Raw genomic sequence first — 7,027 nt, forward strand, 5'->3', positions numbered from 1 at the left:
AGCATTTCTCTGTGCCTCAGTGGGTCCAACCCTGCTTGGCTTCTCTGCTGGCTCACACTATGTTGTCTGGGCTCTGGCTATTCTCCCCCTTCCTGTGAGCACCTAGTGCTGCTCCTTCCCCTCTCCTGTCCCAGCAATGGCTCTGGCACGCTTGGTGTGCTGTCATTCTAAAGAGCCTGTCCCCAAACGCTTGGCAAAAGGGAAACTAGTAATAATAGTAATAAAAAAGACTCATAATCCCCCCAGACAGATTATGCAGCCAGGGAAAGAGAGTGAAGCAGGGAGGGCCTGGCTGGTCTCAAAGTCCCGCTCCACCTGCTAGTCAGCTCAGTGACCAAGCTGGGGAGGCTCTTGGGAGACACTGTTTGAAGCCAAAGGAGGGTGAGAAAAGTTTTCCTTGCTTTTGAGTCAGTCTCCCAGCCCACCTACCTGGATTCCACTATTGGAAAGGATCTCTGCACCTCCAGACACCCTGCAGACATGCTGGCAAGCATGAGTTAGCTGCTGGTGTCCATCTTTGTGCAGAAAGTGCTGCTGGCCCATGCTTCCCTTTCCACTGACACTGAGCAATGTGGTCAGTACGCAGTCTAGGCTTTTTTCCTCTCCAGGAGCAAGGCTGAAAGGATTCCCATGTGTGCACTTAAGACATGTCTATTTGTCAAGAGGTGTTGGCTCCCTCCTCACTGTGGTTATGGGAAGGCCTTTTTGTTTAAAAAGGAAGACAAATGAATAGATTCCCCTGACACCCAGACTTATCAGGCACGAACGCAAGGGAGTCCCTTGTTTAAACATCGGGAGTACCCTGCTGGGTAACACCCCTCCTCTCCCTCCCCTCTGGGCTTTTTCTGGGGTTGTGTCAGGCTTTTTTCTGCCTCTATTTGTTCTTTCTGAGCTTTTTGCTTCTGGCCAGATCTGCCTGGGGGAAGCTGGATGGCAGTGAGCGTCCTAAAGACTTGAGTTTCTGGGCTGGAGCAGCACAGGGGCAGAGCTGCTCTGAGGACTTGCCATGGCAGAGCTGTAGGAGAGGATGCCATGAACAGATGGAAACATATGGACAGTGTTTGGGGCAGGTCAGGGCCATAACATGAGGAGGCTGAACTGGGAGAGAAAGTTTCCTCTCTCCTGATCTTAGGTTTCCCTCCCTTTTCTGCACATCTAAGCTGCTGAGGAAAAAAACCAGTGTGCTCCCCTCCTCCCTGCCTTACAAAAACAGAGACTAGAGTCAAACTTGGAATTCCCCTCTGTCTCATCACTGGGGAGACAGGGTCTTGGTGGTGATCTCACCCCATCAGAAACCTTTCTGTGCATAAGGCAAAGCAAGCAATGAAGAGGGAGGATGGGGAGGAGGGGAGTTATGGCAGGAAACCAAGAACACATCAGACACTCTAAATTTAGATCTTTTTATTCAGCTCGGACAATATTCCTTGATTTCTCATTGTTCAGGGGAGGGCAGAGGGCAGGGGATCTATTGAAAGGCTTTGTCCTGAGAGATGCCACTTTGTCTGGATATACGGGGGTGGAGGAGCCACAGAGCATGTTGGTCTGGCATGGGGGAGCAGTGCAGGTCCCACAGTTCTGAATGGCTTTGGGATGGGGCGGCGGGCGGGCACCTCTGAGCACCCCTGGCACCTGTGAGGCATGGCTCCAGGCTCCCCTCAGCCCTGCATTCGCAGGCAAGGACGGGCACGGGGCCCCTCGGCGAGCGCCCGTGAGCAGTGAGCGGTGCCCCCGCTTCGGGGCAGGTCCCTGTGGCAGCGGGGCGTCAGACACAGGGCGTGTAGGATAAATACACACCCGCTCTATACGTCTCGCTGCCTTTCCGGCATTGCAGCTCAAAGTCTATTTTTAAACTCCCTCCTTTATTACACAGGCCAGAAGATAGCAGCGGCCTGCCTCCTGCCAGGCCAGGCGTGCTGCTCTCCCACCCACCCCAGGGAGCAAGTTGTCCCCCACGCTGCATGCGGGGCACCCTGCCCAGCGACGGGGGTGGGGTGCGGGGTGGGCTACGGGTGGGCACGACCTCCCTCATCTCCTCAGGCTCAGGCCACGGCAGGCACAGAAAACTGGGCTGCCTGGCTGAATTTGTGCTGCTGCAAGCCAGCTGCTGGTGCAAGGGTGCCACTGCAGAGTGCTTCATCGCACTGTATCAGTGAGATGTCAGTTTTGCTCAGGGCCTGCAGCTGAAGGGAGGTAAATGAGCTGAAAGTCGGCTGCAGCATCACCAAATCTGCCTGCTGCTGGTGTCAGTACCACCAGATGGGTGCAGGCAAGAGGACCAGTTCTTGCAGGTAGCACAAGCGGGGCTTTCCATCTTGGCTGATGCCCTGACCCCCAGCCAGGAGCACTTTGAGTGGGTTTTGCTCTGTGACATGAGCAGCAACAGCAGGTGGCGGGGGCCAGGGGGGGAGAGCCGCTTGCTCTTGGTTTTCGACCCTCATCTTCATTTCATCATGAGTCATGTTACGTTCTGAGCTGAGTAACTGCTGGGGCTATTTTTACTCCAGCTCAGCAAAGCTTCCTTCTCTTGCTGCTGCCACCGCCACCGCCGCTCGCTGCGGACCCAGGGGCAAAGGATGGGGACATGGTGAGTGGCAGAGGGCGAGGACAGGGGAAGCAGTGTTTGGGGTGGTGTCAGTGGAAAGGGGGACCGCTGCCCACCTAATCCATTTGGAAACAAAAATAGTATATGCCTTTTGAAAAACAACAGATGACCTGCAATGTGTGGTGTATTCACACACACATACGTATATATTTATTATACTGGGAGAGGGGAAGGGGGGAGGGAGAGAAATTCCTTTTGAGTGCTATTCACCAGTCTGGAAAAATAAAGAAGGAAAGCAGAACATTTTTTCCTTTCATCAAAACAGGAAAGAGAGGGGGAATGGGGTGGGGAACAGATCCATAGACATAATGGATGGTTGCCAGTGTAAGGAAATTGTTCCCTTCTACCCTAAACTTGGGGGTTGGGGTGGGAGAGAAATATACGATAGTATGATCAGGGAAGGCTGCATCCCCTCCTCCCCACTTGATGCAGGAACCTGTATGCACATGGGAAAGTGCTGGGAAATCAGTGCCCCCCAGCCTTGCCTTTTCTCGTTGAATCCTGCTCGAGCTGCACATCTGCAGAGATGTGAAATGCCTTTGCCTTCTCCTTCACCTCAAAGCTTGGGGCAGGAAGGCACAGCCGGCACGAGCCCCCTCCCTCTCTGCTGCTGTCAGGCTCTGCCCTCTGCGTGTGTCTGCATGCTGGTCCCCCTTCCCCATCCTCTCTGCCAGGTTTCTGCCAGGAATGGGTGAGATGAAGGAGGTGATGAGGGGCTGGGGGAATCCCTCTGACGGAGAGAGAACAGGCAGAGGGGGGTGGTTCCCAGAGAAAGTCTGGCAGGTCCCACCAAATGCCTGCTCCCCAGGTGACACCTTCCCTTTCCCCTGGAGCCGCTGGCTCTGTCAGGGTTTTACTCATCCTTGGAAAGCATTTTCCCTGCCAGTGCCAGGGGCGGGAAGGCGAATTATGCAAGCCCTGCGTACCCTGAGGCTCTGCCTTTCTCCAGCACCAAATACAAACACCAAGCTCCTTGCCTGTCTCTATCTCCTTCCTTTGGTCTCTCTTCTCCTTTCCTCTTCTTCCTCCATTAAACTGAACTCAGTCATTAGGAAGTCGGGGCATCTCCTCTTCAGCACCTTTGCGGAAATGGTGTAAACCACAGTGTGAGCTACGTAAAATAACCCTGTCCTTATCACGTGGGATAGTCGGGATAAACCCCACACAACCCGGCGATGTGGTGTAAAACCCACTCGCCCACAGAACGGATCTCACAGAGGTGTAAAACTTACTCTAGGTACCTCATTTCAGTGCCGCGGCGTCTCCCCTCCATTGACGGCTGCGGCAGCCCCACGGCGTAGGCGTAGGGATTGCTCATCCTTCTCCTGAACTTAGAGACCGGAGCAGGAGCAACACCTAAGTTAGATACCTTGAGTGGGCGGGCTGACTACACGTTGGCTGTCAACACCTCCTAATTTCTTTCCATTGATTGTTTTCAAAATAGGACTCATCATGGAGAGGCTGAGACATCTCAGCTGTTCAGACTGAGTCTTGCTTTCCATTGTAAGCCCTGTTTTTCTTCCTGTTGTTTCATAATTCTCTACCCCCTCTGAAAAAAAAAAAATGTAACAAATTTTAAAAAAATACCACCCCTCACTTCATGCTGCTGTGGATGGTGGCTAGTACGATCATTTTTTCCAGCCTTGCAGCAAGGAACTGCTTATTGTCCTCGCACACGTGTTGCTCTCCTGCCTAGTGATAAGAGAATAACCAGGGAGATGAGTTCAGCTGTTTGCAGGTTTGAGAGCTGTAGTGGTGGTGAAAGTGTTTTAATAAGAAATCCTGGTGCAGGCTCTTAGGAAATCTGGTTTTGTTGTGGTTTGCCTGTAGGGCCATTGCCAGCTAGCACAGTTGCAACCAGATCTTGTCGTGATGCTCTAATGGGACATTTTTAAGGTCCAGATGCTTCACGTAGCCTCAAAATACCTTCCCAATATATGCCATGGTGGTTTCAAACTCTTGTCCTGTGACATCTGGCACACCAATAGCCCTGCAGGCCTCCACACCTATCCCACAGGCCAGGTCAGGGGGAGATCTAGTCATCCCCATTAGTTTTAGGGGTTTGTGGGACAGATGTCAAACTAATTTCAGAGAAGTAAGAGAATCAAAGGAGCCCCCAGTAGACTCAAGGCACAGCGGTTTTAGGTGCATGCACCCCAACTGAACTCGGTGCCAGTGAGACTGACCCAGCCAGTCTAAAGGACTCACTAGAGAAAAATCCGTCCCTGTCTTAAAAACAAAGAGCAAGGAAAAACCACTGAAGCCTGAGCAGCTTGAGTATCACTTTGCTCTATTTCCAGGCAGGGTTATAGGTAGATGATTAGTCAAATTCCAAACATCCTCTTCCTTGCAGTCTGGAGGTTCAACAGGGATTAGCTTTTTGTTTCTGATGTAGAGCTTCTAAAAACTGCCAAGCATCATCCACATGAAAATAAATAACTCTATTTCTATCCCATCTAGCATGTAATATAGCCGGATATTTAAAAAAAAAAAAAGTGCACATCACACATATCTGCCCCAAAATCAGGCCCTGCAGCAGCTACCAAGGAAGAAATCTGCAGCAGTCCCTGCTAGCTTTCTGCCGAGACCTTCTCCTCTCCGGCAGCAATATCTCTCCCTGCTGAGGAATTTGATCAGCCCTCCCACACACAGGCTGTTCTGTCCTGGCCAGGCAGCCACTACAGCGTGGGGGACTCCCTACACAGGCGGCGTGAAGGTGGTGGAGCCACGCCAGCTGATTTGAGGGCAGAGAGCCTCAAAAGGCACCTGGGCCTCCACCGATCCTTTGGGAACCTTAAACACATAACGGGGTCATGGACATTCGGGACCTAGCTACCCTCAGCTCCCTCTACAGAGATAGAAGGGCTTCTCAAATCCTCACCTTTCCCCCTGCTGACTGCTAAGGAGCTCAAGGCTACAGTGTTTCTTTGGCTGGAAAGAGGTGAGATGGACCAAGGCCCTTTTAAAACCTTTTTTTGAAGCCTCCTACAGATTTCAAAAGGAGTTTCAGCACCCAGGTGGACATCAGGGTTATAGCTCCACACTGCTGGGGGGTTAGAGCCAAATTATCATCACTTAAAATGGCTGGCACGCTGCTGGTGGGCCAGGATGGAGAATGAGGGGAATTATAAGAGTGTCCTGAGGAATTTGGGGTGGAACAGGGCTAACACGGCTGGAGCATCTAAGATAAAGTCTTCTTAAGATCTCTGGCGGTGGAAATGAGCAAAGGTATGCCTTGCATTTCTACTTCCACCTCCTTGAGCTCCACAATTGGAACCGAGCCACTTGAGACTCAGTTTGAGGGACTCCCAGGACCCTCCTTATCCCTGCACTCATGCACCTCAGATGGCCTGGGCTTTGGAGCTCACATGGCTCTGACCAACTCCCCAGCTGTGGAGAAATCTGCCCACTCTTCTGCTGGGTTTGAGTGAACAAAGGTGATCCCTTGTTCTTGACTTTGACATGCTGCCCCAGAGGAGCTAGGCTATTTCAACAAAGCTATGGAGGACCCCCAGTATTCATTGTGTCCCTGTGCTTCCTGACCAACTCCCACATTCATGAGACCAAAAAAAAGGGCGTAGCTGGGCAAGCTGGGAGGTGCTGTCAGATGCCTGCTACAGAGGTGCCTGCTGCTCAGTTCCAGTGGCTGCTCCTCCTGCACCCGGACACTTCGGATGGTGCATATGCGAGTGCTGGTGTGAGACCGTGTGTTTTAGAGAGGCTTGGCTGCAGGAGACTTGCAGGCACCCAGAGAGTCTAAGGGAGCATGTGTGATGCTGTGAGATGAGGCCACTGGTATGCCAGTGGGTGTACGTATGTGAGAAGGGAAGAGAGAGGGGGAGAGTGAAGGAGAACACATGGATGCCCAGGGATGTGTGAATGAGACAGAATTTGCACGTAGCTGAGCATGAGAGCGGCTCGAACAGGAGCGTGTGCGTAGCATAGAAAAAGCAGGGAAGATGCTTGGGATGCAGAGCGAACGCCTGCCGAGCGCCTGCGGTGCATGACGGTGCAGGAATGTATCAGTGGCTACGAGCCTGCACAAAGATGGTGCAGAAACCCCTCCTGGTCGTGCCCGGAGTGTGCTTTGCGAGTGTGCAAGTCGGCGCCGGGAGATCACTCGTATGTACGTGAGAGGGCGTGAGTACGGGTGTTTTTTCAATAGGATATGACTCTTGAACTCACCTGTTAGCAGCCTTCCCCTCCCCATCCCTCTCCCCCCACAGCAAATATCTGCTTGCTTAATTTCCCTTCAGATGTTTATTACATCGTGGAGATAATCATGCAGCAAAATACCTCCGGGTGCCACGAGCAACACCAGATTGTCTTACAGCAACGTGTAAATTTCTTCGGCTTCTTTTTTTTCCCCTGCACACAAAGAGATGTAAGATATTAAAGTCATCTCTCTCCCTGGAGCTAGTGGTG

Source organism: Corvus cornix, chromosome 1A (genome assembly GCF_000738735.6).
Source record: "Corvus cornix cornix isolate S_Up_H32 chromosome 1A, ASM73873v5, whole genome shotgun sequence".
NCBI lineage: Eukaryota > Metazoa > Chordata > Aves > Passeriformes > Corvidae > Corvus > Corvus cornix.